Source organism: Pleurodeles waltl, chromosome 1_1 (assembly GCF_031143425.1).
Source record: "Pleurodeles waltl isolate 20211129_DDA chromosome 1_1, aPleWal1.hap1.20221129, whole genome shotgun sequence".
NCBI lineage: Eukaryota > Metazoa > Chordata > Amphibia > Caudata > Salamandridae > Pleurodeles > Pleurodeles waltl.
In genome coordinates, this window is record NC_090436.1 from 377,796,883 (window position 1) to 377,819,222 (window position 22,340).

The window sequence follows — 22,340 nt, forward strand, 5'->3', positions numbered from 1 at the left end:
GATACTGGTGCATCTCAGACGTAGTGACTCTACCGCAGCGGGCCGGCACTGCCAGGAGAGGCCCTGACCAGTGACTGCGAGGAGGGGCACGTGGCCAGGAGATAGCAGGAACTGTGGACATGGTCGAGACCCACAGTGGAGCAGATCCTCTCGGGACTGGGAGGTGAATCTGTGAGCGAGGTGAACTGTGGGCCCCTTCCCGCACCGTGCAGGTGGAGCATGGAGAACCAATTGGAACTACCAGGGGAGAAGCGTCCGTGCCACTGAACAACTGCAACGCTTTAAGCAGTGGCCCCCAGGATGGAGGGCCCACAGGTTGGGAGAGGCTGCCCCGCATCGGACCGCCTGGGGCTTCCTGGTAATGACGTTTTCCCTCTCAACTGACTTTGAGCCCCGGGGACCTGCACCCTCCATTCCTCTCCTGTTTTCTATCCTCTGGTTAAGGGCATTGCAGTAGTTCCTTACCGGACCTTGCTGGGCACTGAACACAGAGTGGAGGGCATCAAGTGTCTCCTCCCTCCCCCACTCTCCTTCTACCGAGTCATTTGCTTGTCCGTGTCCGGCTAGCGTTACGCCTGCCGCTATTCAGCAGGAATCTCCCACCCCTTCCGCAGTCTACCGGACCACACTCGTGACTGGGAGTCTGCGATGCCTGGTGGTAGGACGTCAGGCAAGCAATCAGGTAAACCACCCCAGCAATTGCTCTTCTTGGAAGCTCTACAAAATTCAAGAGCGTCGCCCGCCTTGGAGATGCAGGCACTCACTCCACCTGGAATCATGACAGAACCAGCGCAGGGAGCCACTATGGACCGCATTTTACAGGAGATTTCGGCGGTGGGTCGCAGGCTGGAGGGGATGGACACCGCCATGGCCTCCCTGACGGCAGAGACGAAATCCATGCGCTTGGACATAGCGGGCTTTCAGTCACGAGTACTGGATCTAGAGCAGCGAGTCTTGACAGTGAAAACACATATCACTGCCTTCACGGACAGAGATCAGGAACTTCTATACCTTCGAAGCAAGCTGATTGATCTGGAAGATAGAAGCCGCAGAGACAACGTCCGCTTTCTTGGATTTCCAGAGACCATTGAAAGCGCAGACATTCACTCCTACCTGCGAGAGACCCTTCCTAAGCTAACGGGCCTCCCTTTCGACTCCCCACTGGAATTCCAGAGGGTGCACAGGCTTGGCCAAAAAGACGAGACAACGCCAATCGCCCCCGCCCCATTATAGCATGCCTCCTACGACATGTGCAGACTCGTCAACTCCTACAAGAGGCCCGGTCATATGGCACATTCCGGATGGACGGACTAGAGATCAGGCTGACGGCCGACTTTTCCAAAGAGACCAGCGAGCACCGGAGAGCGTTCTTGGCCCTTCAACCCCGTTTGCGCCAACTGGAAGTGAAATATGGTCTGTTCGAACTGGCAAGAATGTGGATCACTAAAAATGGGGTGTCCAAAGATGTCTACGACCCCGAGGACCTACAAGTTTTTCTGGAAGGGCTCCAACCCCAGACCCAGTCCATGGATATGGCGCCCCCGGTCCGGCCCCAGGACTGGCTGGGGATGGCTCGGGGAGACACCCCCCGAGCCCCACCCTCAGAGAAGCAGGATGGGCCACCGCAGACCCCTAAGCTAGGGAGAGAGACTTAGAGAGACTCACGAAGAGCCACAATGACAGGGGTCAAGTTCTGCAGGCAGTAGTGCTGCATACGCAGACCACGGACAGGGACAAATCTCATTCCCCACTGAAGCCCACCGTGACTCCCACCTGATGACACAGCTACATGACGTCCAGAGGGAGCTGCAACAGCGAAACATGCGATGTTCTGCGAGAGCTGCAGAGGTCCTCCTACTGAGACGACGGAGGGATGAGTACCTGCCTTTTTGATAATGTGGTTGACGTTTGTTTTATAGTTGAACTGCATTCCATTAGGTCCTACGACAAACTTAGCTTATTGCCCGGCTCTCATTTGGCATGTTTGAGTCTATTGTATAACTTGTTTATTGCCCTTCAGATTTCAGATTTAGATTTCATAAATGTGTGGTACGTTTCAAGTTGAATTGTTCCCAACTGGCTATTGCTTACAGGTATTAGTCTTCACTGTGTAATCGATCATCGGCTTGTAGATCGCCCTCTATCCTCTATCCTCCCCCCTGCTCACTCTACACCCTCCCTTGCGCATCGCCCTCCCTCCCCTACACTTTGCACTCATATGCCTCCCACACCCTTCTTCAAGCTAGGATATCACCCCACTATGCTGTCCGATTTATCCACACCTGGACACACTATCTGCACCCACTGCTTGTGACGTCTGGGGACTACTGCAGCGGGTATAGCGGGGTCCTTAACGGCCGTGTGGATGGCTGCTCTCCCCTCCCCCTCTCACTCCCTCCCTCTCCACCTGTGGATATTTTCCACCTGCATCATCTGAGCGACTTGACAATGTCATAATATCGGTGGCATGGTTTTAACCTAGGCGCACTACGCGAAGGTCCCTTCCCTCCCCCCATCCCTTCCCTGTCCTCCCCCCCACCACGGCACAGGGCCGTATTGACTTCTGCTGCGTGATCACGCGACTCCTTCCGGTGCTTACATCTCTTATATTGTATATCATACATCTAACACCTAATGCCCTGCATGGACGATGGATTGGGGAGACTGGGATGTCTTGCGCGCCTCCTTCCCACCGGCCGGAGGCCCGCTGGTTTGGTGCTTGGGCGTCTGAGCTCCACAGGCTTAGGTTTAGACCCGCAGATTACAGATCGAGACTGGCGGAACTTCCCTGTTCTGCTCTCTTTTCTTTACTCCTCCCTTTTCCTTTTTCCTCCTCTCTCTCTCTCTCTCTCTCTCTCTCTCTCTCTCTCTCTCTCTCTCTCCTTTTCTACCTCTTCCTGTCTCTCTCTTCCCCCTTTGCCTTTTTTATTGCGTGTGATGGTAGTATTGAGCTCTCCTCTTTTGGTCCATTTCTCGCGTTTCTATCTCTCCCCTTTCTTTTCTTCTTCCTCTTCCCTCCTCTCTCTCTCTCTCTCTCTATTCCTTGTCCTTCTTCCTCCCTTTCCTGGGGTTCTCCCCCCTTCTTTTTCTTTTCTCTTCTCCTCTCTCCCCTCTTCCCCTGCCCCATTCTGCCCCCTCGCTTATCCCCCTTACCCTCCCTCTCTTCCCTCCCCTCCTACTATCCCCTCCTCTGCCCGTGACAGACCCTTCCTCCAGGTCCTTGACATTGCTTTTTGCCTTTTCTAGCTCCCTCCCTCCCCACCCCCTCTCTCTCTCCTCCCCATCTGGACTCCCTGGCCCCTATCTCTGAGTTTCATGATGGCCGACTCCTCCCCACCCCCCACTACCCCGCTACGGATCATATCCTGGAACGTAAATGGCCTTACCCATTTCATAAAACGGAAAAAGGTGCTCTCCTACCTTAACTCCAAGCGGGCTGACATAGCCTTACTCCAGGAGACGCACCTCGACAGGGATGAGTCTGGCAAGCTACACAGGGACTGGGTGGGAATGGCATTATTTAGCTGCAGCCCTACTCCGCAAGATCCAGGAGGCAGTGTCACTCGGAAGTGTGGTGTCGCGCTGCTGTTGCGGAAAACCATCCCCTTCACTGTCATTAAATCATGGGCTGACCCAGAAGGGAGATATGTGCTCGCTAAGCTTAAGCTGGGGGACTCCTCCCTGTGCATAGGCTCCGTTTATGCCCCAATTGGGTCTAAGCAACTGTTCTTTCTGCAAATCAACCGTCTCTTGACTGAAATAGGGGCGACTCGTTATGTGATCGGGGAGATTGGAATCTGGCTAGAGACGCAGTACTGGATAGGACAGGAACCCTAGATATCAGCAATAATGTCGACAGGGCCCTACAGTCTGATATAATGCTGGGCAACGGCCTGGTGGGCCACTGCCGGCTGACGCATCCGGTTGACAGGGAGTACACCTTTTTGTCACCGGTGCACAGCACTCAATCCCGTCTAGACTATTTCCTCATGTCACATAACCTAGTTGCCCATGCCCAAAATGCTCACATCCTTGAATGTGGCCTCTCGGACCACTCCCCAACCCACGTCGCTGTCCAGTTGGGCCTGGTGTCCCCGGGTAGCAAACCATGGAGATTTTCTGTACATCGCTACCGTTCACCGCAGGGCAAGACACAGTTGAGAGCCCATGCATCCACCTTCGTTCAAGAAAACATAGGCACTGTCGACTCCAAGAGGGTTGTATGGGCAGCGGCCAAAGCAACCATTCATGGGCAACTGATGTGAGATGCAGCGTTGGCAAATAGAGAGAGAAAAGTGCGGCAAGAGGCACTGGAAACAGACAGTAGGCGTCTCACGCGGCGATACATGACCCACCCCTCTCTTCACACGCAACGATGTCTGGAACGTGCCCGCATGGCTCTCAACGAGCTGTATACCTCCCAGGCCAAATACACCTTGCAACGCCTGCAAGGGAGTCACTATGAGCAAGGTGAGAAAGCCGGCCGGCTGCTGGCAGCACAGCTCCGCCAGAGAACCGCTGCTCTCACTATACCGGCCATCCGCGCCCATACGGGAAACGTGCTTATGCACCCACAAAAGATAGTCAATTAATTCTCGTCCTTCTACCGGCACCTCTACACGCCGGAGGTGACATCTAGCCCTGCCCAAATCAAGGTCTTTCTCACCAATATTGACTTACCCTCTCTTTCCGATGAAGGTCGCAACCTTGTAGATGGAGAAATCAGTAGGCTGGAAATTGAGAAGGTAATTTCCGACCTCCCCTACCACAAGTCACCCGGAGAGGATGGATTCCCCGCAGAATTCTATAAATGGGCAGGGGAGGAGGTGATCGATGTTCTACATGGGGCTCTGGATGAAGCCTGCCGGATGAAGACCCTGGGTGCTACCTCCAACAATGCTACTATAGCGGTCATACCGAAGCCGGGAAGGGACCCTCTCCTTTGTAGTAGTTACCGACCCATATCTCTCCTAAACAGCGATATCAAAATACTGGCAAGTGTCTTAGTGAACTGTTTAAGTAAAGTCATCCCATCCCTAATACACCATACTCAAGGTGGGTTTGTACCGGGTCGCACCTCCAGAAACCACCTGCGCACTTTGTGTCATACTCTGTGGGCGGCCAGGGACATGCCAGAGGCTGCACTGGCTCTGTCTTTGGATGCTGAGAAGGCGTTCGATCGCATAGAGTGGCCCTATCTCTTCGCGACCCTGGCGAAGTTTGGTCTGGGGGACCGGTTTATTTCTCTGGTACGACTGCTCTATGATCATCCCACGGCACGGGTCAAATATGTAGACTTCCTCTCGTACTCTTTTCCCATCCGCAGAGGGATGCATCAGGGATCTCCCCTCTCGCCCCTTTTGTTCCTGTTGGCAATGGAACCATTGGCAGCCGCCATTCGTTCCTCTCCCTCGCTAAAGGCCTCCCCCTACCGAATGGCACGTCGAAAATATACTTATATGCCGACGATGTCCTTTTAACTGTGACAGACTTGGAGCGTTCCCTACCAGCTCTGCTGGAGATCATTGATGGGTTCGCCCCCCTCTCTGGTTACCGCATAAACTGGGACAAGAGCAAGGCCCTCCCCCTCTCACGCATGACCACGAAGGCTGTGCTTCATGGCCTTCCCTATCATTGGACGCCGAGGCGCCTTAAATATTTGGGAGTGCTAGTCAATCAAAGATTGGCCCATATGGTGGCAGACAACCTTGATCCCCTCGTCGCGCGACTGAAACTCGACTTTGAAAAATGAAACCACTTGGGCCTTTCTATGTGGGGTAGGGTGCAGGTGGTTCGGATGGTCACGGTCCCTCGCTTTACCTACGTTCTGGGCCTTCTACCTTTGCAGGTGCCTTTGTCTACCCTGCGGTCAATTGATGCATATATAAGAGTCTTCGTCTGGGGTTCTATGTGGCCACATCTGGCATCAGCTCAGCTGATGGCATGTCGTTCCCATGGGGTAATGGGACTTCCTTCGGTTGAACACTATGCCTTAGCGCTACAACTGTCACAACTGACTCATACACTGCCTGGATCGCTGGAGCCACTGCAGTGGGCGACTTTAGAAAAGACTCTGCTTTCCCATGACGGGGGGCTTGGTGGGCTCTATTGCGGCGGCTTCTCATGCCCTGCTACAGCAAATCCGGTTATGTAGGCGACCCGAGCGGCCTGGCTCAGGGCTCACTGTCTGTTTGGGATGCACCCTCTCCTACACGCCCATGCCCCCTTGTGGAACAATAATGGCCTACGAATAGGCAAGGAGGTGGTGAATTGGCCGCAATGGAGCAGAATTGGCATCTTTGACCTTGCTCAGGTGCTAGAGGACGGAGCGCCAAAATCTTTCGCTAAGCTACAGGAGGAATTTAACCTCCACCCGAGCCAGGCAGGAATGGCGATATCTACAACTTAAACCCTGTTTAGAACAGGGCGCCGATACGATTCGCTGGACTCCAGACCTCACCTGTGGTAACTTACTTAAAAACTTGGGGAAAACACAAGGGTGTTATGGCAGGCCTCTACGGAGTCATAACACAACACCTTTATTCACAACCTCTCCAGGACAAGCTACGTTTAAAATGGGAAGAACGCCTGCAACATACATTTGACACGGAGGACTGGGCGGATATTCTTGAGGCCCTGGATAGGGGTTCTCGAGAAGCCCGACTAAAATTCTGTCTCTTCAAGGTAATCCATGACTGGTATTGGACTCCAGCGAAATTACATAGAACAGGGCTCCTTCCGCATGCAAAGTGTTAGCGCTGCACAGAACCACACTGCGATCTGCTTCATATCCTAATCGATTGCCCGACGGTTCAGCCTTTATGGAAAGCTGTAGGCCTCACTCTGGCTGAATCCATACTGCACCAGGTACTTCTCTCTCCCTCCCTTATCATATTGCATGACATGGCCTCCCTCCCAGCTCTGCCCAGGCCGCATAGACGTCTGTTGCACACGGCGTTAGCCACTGCTAAAATATGCATCCTCTGCCACTGGAGATCTGCAATCTCCCCAACCCCGGAGGAATGGATCGTGGCAATGACCCGCATAGCCACACATGAAAGAGTCATCTATAACCTACAGGATCAGGCTGCTGTATTTAATCAGGTGTGGACTCCCTTTCTTGCAGTAGGGCAGTCGTGAGATGTCCACCACCGCCTACACCTGCCCCATGCCGCTCCTCGCCTCTGCTTCCATTGGACCCCACCCAGAATCATAGTCCTAGCTGATACCTCCCTCCCCTGTCCACATTCCCCGCTCTCATACGTAAGCCCCTCCTCGTCCTATACATGCCCAACCCTCTTTCTTTCTTTCTTTCTTTCTTTCTTTCTTCCCTTTCTTTCTTTTCTTTCCTTTCCCCTACCCTAGTATTTCAGTCTCCCAGCCTCAACTTGTCAACATCAGGGCAGTGCGTGCTCTACGGGTGACTGGAATGCAAAAACCAAACACTTATGAAATAACGTAATTCATGCATTATGTTGCTATGCTGTTGTTTAACCTTTTGCATTGCAGAGTTTAATCCTGAAGACTTATATTCAAGGTGCTTGTAAATACTGTTCATTTGCAATGTATTGCTGCAGGCTTTCAGAGTGTGTCACAGTGTGTTCCCTTTCCAGGTCCTTCTAGAAGCTTTCTCTGCAGCATGACTGGGTGTGGTTTGTGGGCTGTGCCAGACTCTATATAAGGGAACCAGCCCAGCTACATGTGCTCACTATTCAGAGGTCCCGGTGCAGAGCAGCAGCAATTTCCTGAGCTCCTGTTCCGGAGGCCTACTTTGATCTTCCAGGCCTTGCCCTTCATTGTATTGGTGATCCTTGATCAGGGCGGTAAGACGGAGGTCGGGCTGGGCCCCCAATCCCGTTTTTCGAAGGCATTCAAGTTCTTGAGCCTAATTTTCATATTGGGAGCTTTTTCCTTGTGCGTGTGACCACCAGTGCTCTTGGTTTCTGGCATTTACATGTTGATATTTGAATCGGCAAGACACGCAATTCATTCCTTGTGTTTAAACCTTAATACTCATTGTGCGCTACCATTTCTTGGCAGTTACATGGTGGCATTCGAATCGGCAAGACGCGCGATTCATTCCTTGTGTTTAACCCTTGATACTGATTGTGCGCTACCATTTCTTGGCAGTTACATGGTGGCATTCGAATCGGCAAGACGTGCGATTATTCCTTGTGTTTAACTCTTGATACTCATTGTGCGCTACCCTTTCTTGGCAGTTACATGGTGGCATTCGAATTGGCAAGACGCACGATTCATTTCCCTGCATTTAACTCTTGATACTCATTGTGCGCTACCATTTCTTGGCAGTTACATGGTGGCAGTCGAATCGGCTAGACGCACAATTTATTCCTTGTGTTTAACCCTTAATACTCATTGTGCGCTACCATTTCTTGGCAGTTACATGGTGGCAGTCGAATCGGCTAGACGCACGATTATTCCTTGTGTTTAACTCTTGATACTCATTGTGCGCTACCCTTTCTTGGCAGTTACATGGTGGCATTCGAATTGGCAAGACTCGCGATTCATTTCCCTGCATTTAACTCTTGATACGCATTGTGCGCAAGCATTACTTGGCATTTACATGGTGACACTCGAATCAGCAAGATGCGCGGTTCATTCCGTACATTTAATTCTTGATAATTATTGTGCGCGACCATTTCTTGCCATTTACATGGTGGCATTCGAATCGGAAAGACGCGCAATTCATTCCCGCAATTAAAACTTGATGTTTTCAGATCGCTTGCAGTGTGCGCAATCATTTCATGGCATTTGCATATTCTTGTTGAAATCAGCAGTGTGCGCAATTCATGTTTTTGCATTTAAAACTAAGGCGGTCATTCCAACTGCGGCGGGCGGCGGCAGCCGCCCGCCTGGCGGGAACCGCCGAATGACCGCAACGCGGTCAAAAGATCGCGGCGGTCATTCTGGCTTTCCCGCTGGGCCGGCAGGCGACCGCCAAAAGGCCGCCTGCCGGGCCAGCGGGAAGGACCCAGCAACGATGAAGCCGGCTCCGAATGGAGCCGGTGGAGTTGCTGGGGTGCGACGGGTGCAGTGGCACCCGTCGCGATTTTCAGTGTCTGCAAAGCAGACACTGAAAATCATTATGGGGCCCTGTTAGGGGGCCCCTGCACTGCCCATGCCAGTGGCTTGGGCAGTGCAGGGGCCCCCAGGGGCCCCACGACACCCGTTCCCGCCATCCTGTTCCTGGCGGTAAAAACCACCAGGAACGGGATGGCGGGAAGGGGGTCGGAATCCCCATGGCGGCGCTGCAAGCAGCGCCGCCATGGAGGATTCCCTGGGCCAGGGGAAAACCGGCGGGAAACCGCTGGTTCCCCTTTTCTGACCGCGGCTTTACCGCCGCGGTCAGAATGGCCCAGGAAGCACCGCCAGCCTGTTGGCGGTGCTTCCGCGGTCCCCGGCCCTGACGGTCATGGACCGCCAGGGTCGGAATGACCCCCTAAGTGTTAAAATTCTAGATGTTACATTATATGTGCCTAATAAGTCCTTAATACAACTCCTATTGTGTTTCCAGAAAACGTTCAGATTATTTTCTGGTCCTTATGCAAAAAGACCATGTTTTGATTTTGAAAACATAATTCTAGAAGGTTCTTATATTCCTAGTCAGTGTGCAACATTTCATGAAAAGGTTCATTGAGAAGTTGTATTAATCATTCCTGATTCCTTCCCAGGTAACCAGACGTCTTGAGGCCTAGTTATTAGTCCTTTCTTAAGTTATCCATGGTTACAGTATAACAATGCTTAGAATCATAGTCTAGTAAAGGTCAATGTGATATAATCTTGATATTGTTTGTTTTAACCTTTTGTTTCCTACAGGTCTCCTTCCCAGCTGTTCCCATCCTAATCCCCTTTTCACCCGCTTGGACTCTCTCAGTCTCTGTGATTTATCTATCAGAGTCTTGGAGCTGTCTAGTGGTGGACATGTTGGGAACGTGCGCAGACCCCAAGGATCTGGTCTCCCTGACAGAATAGTGAGCCCACAAATTAATTATCCTCCTGGTTTGCGTGTGTTCTCAGCATGGCCACATTGGATAAGCTAGTCAAGGTTATCACGCAGCTCCAAGCAGAGGTAGTGTCATCAAAAGATATAGCAGCCAGCCTAGCTGAGAGAGTGAGTCAGTTACAGGAAAAGGTAGAGAAGAAGGAACAAAATCCCTTAGGTGTGTCTTGGCCTGATCCTTCTTTTCAGGCTTCTGAGGTAATCCTCCTACGTATATTTTCCTCAACGTTCCTTCGGCCATTCCCCTAGCTCCTCAAGAACTTTCTCAGGCGATCCCTTGAAAGCGCAATCTTTCCTGGTTCAAGTGGAATTACATTTTACCTACCGACCACACACTTTCCCTGATGCCCAATCCAGAGTGGCTTTCTTGTTATCATGCCTGACTGGGGACGCAGCTACCTGGGCAATTCCTCTTGTGCGTAAAGACAGTCCCTTGCTTTACAATTTTGTTCGTGACTTTGAACGAGTATTTGATCGTAGAACTGTGACATTGTCGGCAGATCGTAAATTATTAGACTTGCGACAAGGTAACCAGGATTTAGGGCCAGATGTAGCAAAATCGGATGCAGAATGGTGTCTCAGACACCTTCTGCGACTCGCTATGCGGTCGCAAAGACCCACCTCATCAATATTCATGAGGTGGGTCGCATTTTGCGACCCCATAGCGAGTCCTTGCACTCACAGGGATGGTGGCCTGCTGTAGTCAGCAGACCTCCATGTCTGTGACTGCTTTTTAAATAAAGCAGTTTTTTTTTCATTTTGCAGCCCATTTTCCTTAAAGGAAGACGAGTTGCAAAATGAAAAGAATACCGAAACCATTTGGTTTCGTTTTTTTCAGAGTAGGCAGTGGTCCGTAGGACCACTGCCTGCTCTGAAAAAATATTTTTGTCGACATTCACAAAGGGGAAAGGGTACCATGGGGACCCCTTCCCTTTTGCGAATGAGTTACCACCAGTGTGACACTGGTGGTAACTGCGAGTTGGTTTGCGACCGCATTCGCTCTCCGCAGGCTCCACAGCTGCCACAACACCACCATCTGGAGCATCCCCCTGCAGGAAAGGCACCTGGCGTCGCAAAGCCAGGTTGTGAAGCATGCAGCAGGCCACGATGATATGACACACCTTCTTTGGTGAGTACATTAGGGATCCGCCTGTCATATGCAGGCACCTAAACCTGGCCTTCAGGAGGCCGAAGGTCCGCTCGATCACCCTCCTAGTACGCCCATGTGCCTCATTGTACCGTTCCTCTGCCCTTGTCCTGGGATTCCTCACTGGGGTCAGTAACCACAACAGGTTGGGGTAACCTGAGTCACCAATTAGCCACACACGGTGTCTCTGTAGTTGTTCCATCACATAAGGGATGCTGCTATTTCGCATGATGTAGGCGTCATGCACTGACCCAGGGAACTTGGCATATACATGGGAGATGTACTGGTCAGCCAAACAGACCACCTGGACATTCATGGAATGATAACTTTTTCTGTTCCTGTACACCTGTTCACTCCTGCTGGGGGGGACCAAAGCCACATGTGTCCCATCAATGGCACCAATGATGTTGGGAATATGTCCAAGCGCATAGAAATCACCCTTCCCTGTAGCCAAATCCTCCACCTCAGGGAAAACGATGTATCTCCGCATGTGTTTGAGCAGGGCAGACAACACTCTGGACAACACCTTTGAAAACATAAGCTGAGACATCCCTGATGAAATGGCCACTGTTGTTTGAAATGACCCACTTGCCAAAAAATGGAGTACTGACAGAACCTGCACTAGAGGGGGGATCCCTGTGGGTTGGCGGATGGGTGACATCAGGTGTGGCTCTAGCTGGGCACACAGTTCCTGTATAGTGGCTCTGTCAAGCCTGTATGTCAGTATGACATGTCTTTCTTCCATTGTCGACAGGTCCACCAGCGGTCTGTACACAGGAACATTCCTCCATCTCCTCGCAAGTCCCAGCGGACGGTGCCTAGGAAGGACAACAGCGAGCACAGAGTCAATCAACCCACAGGTACGTTCCCACAGCTTGCACAGTACACGATTCTCTATGCATTGAATGGCTTGTATGAGTGTCGATGCCTAGGCATGTGTGACGCAGTAGAAATTAAGCCATGTGGGCCCTTGAAATGGCGGCTGCCTGACCTGTGAAGTGAGACAATGGGATGTAAGGTCAATGCGCTGGCGTGGCACACCGTGGCAGTAGGCAGTCGAAGACCGCGGCGCAAAGCTGCATTGGTTAACATTGAACCCTATGGGTTTCAGGAGCCAATGACGAAGTGCGCCGGCGGTCGCGGTACGCACCGCCGCGGTACGCACCGCCGCGGACGTGACCGCCATTTTCTATCTGCTTAATCACTCTAGACCTGATCATCCACAGGAGAGGACCTATACTGCAAGTGCTGCTGTGACCTCGGTCTGGAAGAGACAATGGCTGCTGCGACTGGGGAAAGGGCCCCTGCCTTCACTTCTGAAGAACTGGAGAAACTCGTAGATGGGTCCTCCCCCAGTATGCGCTACTCTATGGTCCTCCAGACCAACAGGTAAGTACACTGTGGCCAATGCCTGGGTTGAGTCGGGTGGATGAAAGATGGTGGGGAGGGGAGCGATTGAGGCATGCATCAAAGGACGGATGAGAGCATGTGCCACATGGCAAGGGTGGGGATGGGGGGCCACTCACATCGAGCATGCAGAAAATTATGACAATGTTATTTCTCCCCCTGTACATGTGACATAGGTCAGCGCCCATCAGAAACTCGACATTTGGCGTGCCATCGCCAAGGACGTCCGGACCCTGGGGGTCCACAACAGACGGGGCACCCACTGCCGCAAGAGGTGGGAGGACATCCGCCGCGGCAGCAGGAAGACCGCGGAGGCTCTGGAACCTAGGAGGGGTGGCTCCCGTCAATTGACCCCCCTGATGTCCCGGATCCTGGCGGTGGCCTACCCCGATTTGGATGGGCGCGTGAGGACATCACAGCAGACACAAGGGGTGAGTACAAGCACATTCTGCTGATTTAGCGCACATTGGAGGTGTCTGGGTGGGGGAGGAGGGCTGTGGGTATCCCTAGGCCAGGGCGATTTCCGTAGGCTAGGCCCCTCCGTTAGGCATGGCCCTGTGCCCCCGCCCCCCCCCTGTAGGTTGCCTAGTACAGCTAATCATGGCCCTGTGTCACCTATGTGTGGATTTGTTGTCCATAGGCTTGTAGGCCATGTCCCAAGGATTGAATAGTGTACCCCAAGTGCGCGGCGTAGTGCAGGGGGCTTCTGTGTCTGTCCTCTCCGCCAACGGTGTCGCCAATGCATGCACTCAACATGTCTTTATTTCTCCCCCCCCTTTTTTGTTGTTCTTCCTGTTCATGTGTGCATTAGCATCATCAGGCGGAGGAGAAGTGGCATCGGAGCACGAGGGAGCTGCATCTCACATGGCCCTGGAGGGCCATGCAACCGACTCGGAGTTCTCCAGTGAGACGGAGGGCGAGGGGAGCTCCACAGCGGGGACACGTGGTGACATCAGCGACACAGACACGTCCTCGGAAGGGAGCTCCCTTGTGGTGGCGGCAACATCCATGCCCACCGCAAAAACAGGTACAGCCGCCACCCAGCATGCCAGCTCCGCCCTCCCAGCAGCCCCTCAGCCTTCGCCCCGTGCCCGCTCACCCAGGAAGGTGGGCATCTCCTTCGCCCCAGGCACCTCAGGCCCTGCCCCAGTTACCCCTGCTGCCCTCAGTGAGGAGGTCATTGACCTCCTCAGGACGCTCATTGTTGGGCAGTCTACCCTTTTGAATGCCATCCAGGGTGTAGAAAGGGAGGCGCACCGGAGTAATGCATACCTGGAGGGCATTCATTCGGGTCAGGCTGCCCATCAGCGATCGTTCAACGCTCTGGCCTCAGCACTGACGGCAGCCATTGTCCCTGTCTTCTGCCTCCCTCCTCCAACTTCCTCAACCCAGTCCCACTCCCCTGTTCCTCTGCCTATCCCAGACACACCTACAGACCAGCCTGCACACACCTCAACACCCAAGGCAAGCTCATCCAGACATAAGCACCACACATCACTCAAGCAGTCACCCAAGCAACATCCACATGCAGACATGCCAACAGCCACTGCCTCCTCTGTGTCCCCTTCCTCCTCGTCTCCCTCCTCCCTCCCTGTGTCGTCTCCACTCACACTTGCATGCACAACATCATCAGCCACTACGTCCATCACCAGCACACCCACCAGGACACTCCGCACACGTGCAGTCACCACCCCCACTGCCATTTACACATCCCCTGTGTCCTCTCCCAGTGTGTCTGTCACCCCCTCTTCCAAACCACACAAACGCAGACAGCCACCCACCCAATAGCCATCCACCTCATGACAGCCTCCAGCACAAGCACCTGCACCCAAAGACACCAGACCTGACTCACCTACAACCACATCCTCTTCCTCCACTCCCATACCCACGGCACCTTCTCTTCCCACTGCTCCTAAAAAAAAATTCCTGTCCAAAATTAACCTCTTTCCATCACCTGACCCACCCCCTCCATCTCTTAAGAGTCGAATCAGCACCTCAGCCACCACATCCCCTGGACCTACAAGGACAATAGTCCAGGGATTTTGGAGTCCACCACCTTCAAGGGCAGCTACTTCAGCTAGCAGTAAAGGGACAGCCAGCCCACCCCCTGGTAAAAAATCTAAGAATGGCAAGGCCCGGCGCGAGAGGCCAGAGACAGCAGGCTCCAATGGCACTACCCTGGCACCGTCAGGAAGTGGGGTGCCACCTGTCACACCGACAAAGGGAGGAAAGGGCCACAGAGGAGCAGGAAAGGGTGGCAAGGGCAGCACGCCCGACAAGTCCGGCAGCAGGCGAGCTGCCCAGGAGGGCCCCACCAGACCCATTCCAGGTGTGAAGGAGGACACCTACGGGCCCGGGACGCCAGCACAGGAGGGCCCCGCAAGCGAGAAGACAGATGTGCACGAAGGGCCCGGCAGCCACATGTCGGGTGGCGAGTGAACTCCATCTCATGGCCGAATCTGGTGCCCTGGAGACACATGTCAAGAACCGCTGAACAGGGCCCTTCGAGACAAGCACCGCTGAACAGGGCCCTTCAAGACAAGCACCGCTGAACAGGGCCCTTCATGACAAGCACCGCTGAACAGGGCCCTTCAAGACAGGCACAGCTGAACAGGGCACCGCCGAACAGGGCCCTTCAAGACAAGCACCGCTGAACAGGGCCCTTCAAGACAAGCACCGCTGAACAGGACACCGCCGTCTCAAGAACCGCTGAACAGGGCCCTTCAAGACAAGCACCACTGAACAGGGCACCGCCGTCTCAAGCACCGCTCAGCTGGGCACTGCCGTCTCAAGCACCGTTGCGCTGGGCCCTTCATCTCAAGCACCGCTCCGCTGGGCACCGCCGTCTCAAGCACCGCTCCGCTGGGCCCTTCATCTCAAGCACCGCTCCGCTGGGCCCTTCATCTCAAGTACCGCTCCGCTGGGCACCGCCGTCTCAAGCACCGCTCCGCTGGGCACCGCTGTCTCAAGCACCGCTCCGCTGGGCCCTTCATCTCAAGCACCGCTCCGCTGGGCCCTTCATCTCAAGCACCGCTCCGCTGGGCACCGCCGTCTCAAGCACCGCTGCGCTGGGCCCTTCATCTCAAGCACCGCTCCACTGGGCCCTTCATCTCAAGCACCGCTCTGCTGGGCACCGCCGTCTCAAGCACCGCTCCGCTGGGCAATGCTGTCTCAAGCACCGCTCCGCTGGGCCCTTCATCTCAAGCACCGCTCCGCTGGGCCCTTCATCTCAAGCACCGCTCCGCTGGGCACCGCCATCTCAAGCACCGCTCCGCTGGGCACCGCCGTGTCACGCACCGCTCCGCTGGGCCCTTCATCTCAAGCACCGCTCCGCTGGGCCCTTCATCTCAAGCACCGCTCCGCTGGGCACCGCCGTCTCAAGCACCGCTGCGCTGGGCCCTTCATCTCAAGCACCGCTCCGCTGGGCACCGCCGTCTCAAGCACCGCTGGGCTCTTCATCTCAAGCACCGCTCCGCTGGGCACAGCCGTCTCAAGCACTGCTGCACTGGGCCGTTCATCTCAAGCACCGCTCCGCTGGGCACCGCCGTCTCAAGCACCGCTCCGCTGGGCCCTTCATCTCAAGCACCGCTCCGCTGGGCACCGCCGTCTCAAGCACCGCTGCACTGGGCCCTTCATCTCAAGCACCGCTCCGCTGGGCCCTTCATCTCAAGCACCGCTCCGCTGGGCACCGCCGTCTCAAGCACCGCTGGGCCCTTCATCTCAAGCACCGCTCCGCTGGGCACCGCTGTCTCAAGCACCACTCCGCTGGGCCCTTCATCTCAAGCACCGCTCCACTGGGCCCTTCATCTCAAGCACCACTCCGCTGGGCACCGCCGTCTCAAACACCGCTCCGCTGGGCCCTTCTTCTCAAGCACCGCTCCGCTGGGCCCCGCCGTCTCAAGCACTGCTCCACTGGGCCCTTCCTGTCAAGCACCGCTCCTCTGGGCACCGCCGTCTCAAGCACCGCTCCGCTGGGCCCCGCCGTCTCAAGCACCGCTCTGCTGGGCCCTTCTTCTCAAGCACCGCTCCGCTGGGCCCCGCCGTCTCAAGCACCGCTCCGCTGGGCCCTTCATCTCAAGCACCGCTCCGCTGGGCCCTTCATCTCAAGCACCGCTCCGCTGGGCACCGCCGTCTCAAGCACCGCTGCGCTGGGCCCTTCATCTCAAGCACCGCTCCGCTGGGCATCACCGTCTCAAGCACCGCTCCACTGGGCCCTTCATTTCAAGCACCGCTCCGCTGGGCACCGCCGTCTCAAGCACTGCTGCGCTGGGCCCTTCATCTCAAGCACCGCTCCGCTGGGCCCTTCATCTCAAGCACCGCTCCGCTGGGCACCGCCGTCTCAAGCACCGCTGCGCTGGACCCTTTATCTCAAGCACCGCTCCGCTGGGCCCTTTATCTCAAGCACCGCTCCGCTGGGCCCTTCATCTCATGCACCGCTCCGCTGGGCACCGCCGTCTCAAGCACCGCTGCGCTGGGCCCTTCATCTCAAGCACCGCTCCGCTGGGCACCGCCGTCTCAAGCACCGCTCCGCTGGGCACCGCCGTCTCAAGCACCGCTGCGCTGGGCCCTTCATCTCAAGCACCGCTCCGCTGGGCCCTTCATCTCAAGCACCGCTCCGCTGGGCCCTTCATCTCATGCACCGCTCCGCTGGACACCGCCGTCTCAAGCACCGCTGCGCTGGGCCCTTCATCTCAAGCACCGCTCCGCTGGGCACCGCCGTCTCAAGCACCGCTCCGCTGGGCCCTTCATCTCAAGCACCGCTCCGCTGGGCCCTTCATCTCAAGCACCGCTCCGCTGGGCACCGCCGTCTCAAGCACCGCTGCGCTGGGCCCTTCATCTCAAGCACCGCTCCGCTGGGCCCTTCATCTCAAGCACCGCTCCGCTGGGCACCGCCGTCTCAAGCACCGCTGGGCCCTTCATCTCAAGCACCGCTCCGCTGGGCACCGCCGTCTCAAGCACCGCTCCGCTGGGCCCTTCATCTCAAGCACCGCTCCACTGGGCCCTTCATCTCAAGCACCGCTCCACTGGGCACCGCCGTCTCAAACACCGCTCCGCTGGGCCCTTCATCTCAAGCACCGCTCCGCTGGGCCCTTCATCTCAAGCACCGCTCCGCTGGGCACCGCCGTCTCAAGCACCGCTGCATTGGGCCCTTCATCTCAAGCACCGCTCCGCTGGGCACCGCCGTCTCAAGCACCGCTCCACTGGGCCCTTCATCTCAAGCACCGCTCCGCTGGGCACCGCCGTCTCAAGCACCGCTGCGCTGGGCCCTTCATCTCAAGCACCGCTCCGCTGGGCCCTTCATCTCAAGCACCGCTCCGCTGGGCCCTTCATCTCAAGCACCGCTCCGCTGGGCCCTTCATCTCAAGCACCGCTCCGCTGGGCCCTTCATCTCAAGCACCGCTCTGCTGGGCACCGCCGTCTCAAGCACCGCTCCGCTGGGCACCGCTGTCTCAAGCACCGCTCCGCTGGGCCCTTCATCTCAAGCACCGCTCCGCTGGGCCCTACATCTCAAGCACCGCTGGCCCTTTGGCAGAAGGGGCAGGGCCGGATCTGTGTCGGGCAGGGCTGCACGAAGCACTCTGGGCACCATGCCTCCTCCAGAACCAGTGGAGTCTGTAATCCACTTGATAGACTGTGGCTTTGCACTCCCCAGGATGGTACAGTGGGCAAACCACCCACTGTAGAGACTTGTGAGACTGTGGCTTTGCACTCCCCAGGATGGTACAGTGGGCAACCCACCCACTGTAGAGACTTGTGAGACTGTGGCTTTGCACTCCCCAGGATGGTACAGTGGGCAAACCACCCACTGTAGAGACTTGTGAGACTGTGGCTTTGCACTCCCCAGGATGGAACAGTAGCCATGGAGGCCCCTCGTGGATCTGGCGTCGTGGACTCATCTGGCTGAGGTGCCCCCCCTTCCCCTCCCCCTGAGGTGCCTGTAATTTTGATATCTGATGCCCCTGCAGTGTTCTCTCCAATGGATTCGGGTCTCCTGTGTGGGCTTTGCCCATGTGTTTCGGCCCATTGACCCACGTACAATGGCTGATACCTAATTTGGACAAGACAATTTACATATGTATATATAGTTATAGTTGTTTGTTATATTTTTTTACTTAGCCGTTCAATATACTTCACAATTCATGAACATTTTATTTTGTCTTTGCATTCTTCTGGAGGGTTTGGGGGTGTCTCTCTGAGTTGTTGCTCTGCATTGATGTGTATGTAGTTGTGGGTGTGGGTGAGGGTGGGTGTGTCGCGTATGTGTGTGCCCGTAATCTTTTCTCCTCCTCCCTCCCCTGTGTCGTTGGAGCTGTACTCACCGTTGTCTCCTGCGGCGGCATTCGTGCTTCTGGTAGAGGAGCAGGTAGACAATAGCTGGTAGGATGTGTAATTCGGGTTCCATGCTGTCCAGATTCCTCGTGGAGTGTGTAGAGGTGAGCGTTTTCCATTCGTACTGTCTGTTTCCGCCGTGTTTTTATCGGCGGGGCTCCCGCCCCGGAAAAGGTGGCGGATTGGTGGGTTGTGCTATGCTGGGCGGTACATTGTCTCCCGCCTGCCTGTTGGCGGTGACCGCCGTGCTGTTTGTTTGTCCCGCCGTGGCGGTCGGAGTCTTAAAGTGGCGGTCTCTGTTGGCGGTTCCCGCCAGGGTCAGAATTACATTTTTTTATCCCCCTGCCTGTTAGCGGGTTGGCCGCCGCTTTAACACCGACCGCCAGGGTTGGAATGACCCCCAAAGTCCTATGCATCATAAAAACTGAAGATTTCTTTGAAGACATCCGTAATTCCTTCACCATTGAGAAATGGCAGACATGGGCTCAAGCAGATCCCAAAAGGTCAATCAAGCAAGGACTACCCTTCCATGACGCTCGCTTGTTCGTGCCCACTATCAAGCTTCGCAAGTTAGTATTTCATTGGTTGCATGTTATACCTACGGCAGGTCATCCAGGTACTCCTAAAACTCTTGAATTAATCCAGCACTACTTTTGGTGGCCTACTCTGACGAAAGACATCAAAACAATGGTAAACAACTGCGAAGTCTGTGCTCGCATCAAAACAAGTCATTCAAAACCGAAAGGTTTGTTGCATCCGCTCCAAACTCCATGTCGACCTTGGGAACACATCTCTTTAGACTTCATTACAGAAGTACCAGTGGTTCAACAACATTCAGTAATCCTTGTGGTAGTAGATAGTCTCACGAAATATGAACATTTTATTGCCTGTAAGAAATTGCCCACCTCCATCGAACTAGCAACCATCTTACTGAATAGAGTGGTCCGTTATCGCGGGCTGCCAAAAAGGATTTTCTCCGATCGAGGGTCGCAATTTGCCTCCAATTCCTGGAAAACATGGTGCAGAACACTTCAAGTCACGTCCACACTATGTACTAGCCATCATCCTCAAACAGATGGTCAAACTGAGAGACTAAATCAGACATTGAAACAATACCTGCGTGCTTACGCTGAGAAAGCACTTCATTCTTGGACATCAATCCACTGGTTAGCTGAGTGAGCCTACAATAACTCATTTCACACCTCCACTGGTGTTACACCCTTTTTTGCCTTATTTGGCTATCATCCTAACACCTTGCCCATCACGATCCCTCAAGAAAGTTCTCTTACACCAGCTGTGTCGGAAACCATTCGACACCTTCACCAAACCCAGAAATCAATTCAACAGCATTTAGAAAAAGCCAAACAAAAATACAAAAAGCGTTACGACAAGAAACATTGTGAGGGACCTCAGTATCAACCAGGTGATAAAGTGTGGCTTTCTACAAGCCATATAGGGGGTCATTCTGACCCTGGCGGTAAATACCGCCAGGGCGGAGGTTGGCGGTAGCACCGCCAACAGGCTGGCGGTGCTCCGCCGGGCATTCTGACCGCGGCGGTACAGCCGCGGCCAGAAGCGGAAAGCCGGCGGTGTACCGCCGACTTTCCGCTGCCCATGGGAATCCGCCATGGCGGCGCAGCTTGCTGCGCCGCCATGGGGATTCTGACACCCCATTCCGCCATCCTGTTCCTGGCGGTTCGCCCACCAGGAACAGGATGGCGGTATGGGGTGTTGTGGGGCCCCTGGGGGCCCCTGCAGTGCCCATGCCAATGGCATGGGCACTGCAGGGGCCCCCGTAAGAGGGCCACACAAATAATTTCAGTGTCTGCTTTGCAGACACTGAAATTCGCGACGGGTGCAACTGCACCCGTCGCACCTCCCCACTCCGCCGGCTCCATTCTGAGCCGGCTTCCTCGTGGGAAGGGTGTTTCCCGCTGGGCTGGCGGGCGGACTTTCGGCGGTCGCCCACCAGCCCAGTGGGAAACCCAGAATGACCGCCGCGGTCTTTTGACCGCGGTACGGTCTTCTGGCGGTTCCCGCTTCTACACTGTCCTTCAGCAAATCAATCCTGTGACCTATAAACTGCAATTACCAAGGTCATTACGTATTCATCCAGTGTTTCACACTTCCCTCCTGAAAAAGGCAGTCCAGAAGGTCCGTCCTCATCCAGCTCCAGTTCTAGCACAGGGGGAAGTGGAATACGAAGTCAAGAAGGTGTTGGATTCCAAACTGAGAGGGCGTTACCTATGGTATTAACTCTTGTGGAAAGGTTATGGTCCTAAAAGTAACTCATGGGTGTCCGCATCTGATATTCATGCTCCACTACTTGTGAGGCGTTTTCATCGTCTCAATCCAGGCAAGCCAGGCCCTAGAGCGCATTTGGGAGAGGGGAGTACTGTCAACATCAGAGCAGTGCGCGCTCTACGGGCGACTGGAATGCAAAAACCCAACACTTATGAAATAACGTAATTCATGCATTATGTTGCTATGCTGTTGTTTAATCCTGAAGACTTATATTCAAGGTGCTTGTAAATACTGTTCATTTGCAATGTATTGCTGCAGGCTTTCAGAGTGTGTCAGGGTGTGGTCCCTTTCCAGGGCCTTCTAGAAGCTTTCTCTGCAGCATGACTGGGTGTGGTTTGTGGGCTGGGCCAGACTCTATATAAGGGAGCCAGCCCAGCTCCACATGCTCACTATTCAGAGGTCCTGGTGCAGAGCAGCAGCAATTTCCTGAGCCTACTTTGTTCCGGAGGCCTACTTTGATCTTCCAGGCCTTGCCCTTCATTGTATTGGTGATCCTTGATCAGGGCGGTAAGACGGAGGTCGGGCTGGGCCCCCGATTCCATTTTTCGAAGGCATTCGAGTTCTTGGGCCTAATTTTCATATTGGGAGATTTTTCCTTGTGCGTGTGAATGTGCTCTTGGTTTCTGGCATTTACATGTTGATATTCGAATTGGCAAGACGCGCAATTCATTCCTTGTGTTTAACCCTTGACACTCATTGTGCGCTACCATTTCTTGGCAGTTACATGGTGGCATTCGAATCAGCAAGACGCGCAATTCATTCCTTGTGTTTAAACCTTGATACTCATTGTGCGCTACCATTTCTTGGCAGTTACATGGTAGCATTCGAATCGGCAAGACATGCAATTCATTCCTTGTGTTTAACTCTTGATACTCATTGTGCGCTACCATTTCTTGGCAGTTACATGGTGGCAGTCGAATCGGCAAGACGTGCGATTCATTCCTTGTGTTTAACTCATGATACTCATTGTGCGCTACCATTTCTTGGCAGTTACATGGTGGCATTTCGAATCGGCAAAACGCGCAATTCATTTCCTTGCATTTAACTCTTGATTCTCATTGTGCACAACCATTTCTTTGCATTTACATGGTGGCATTCGAATCGGCAAGACGCGCTATTCATTCCTGCAAT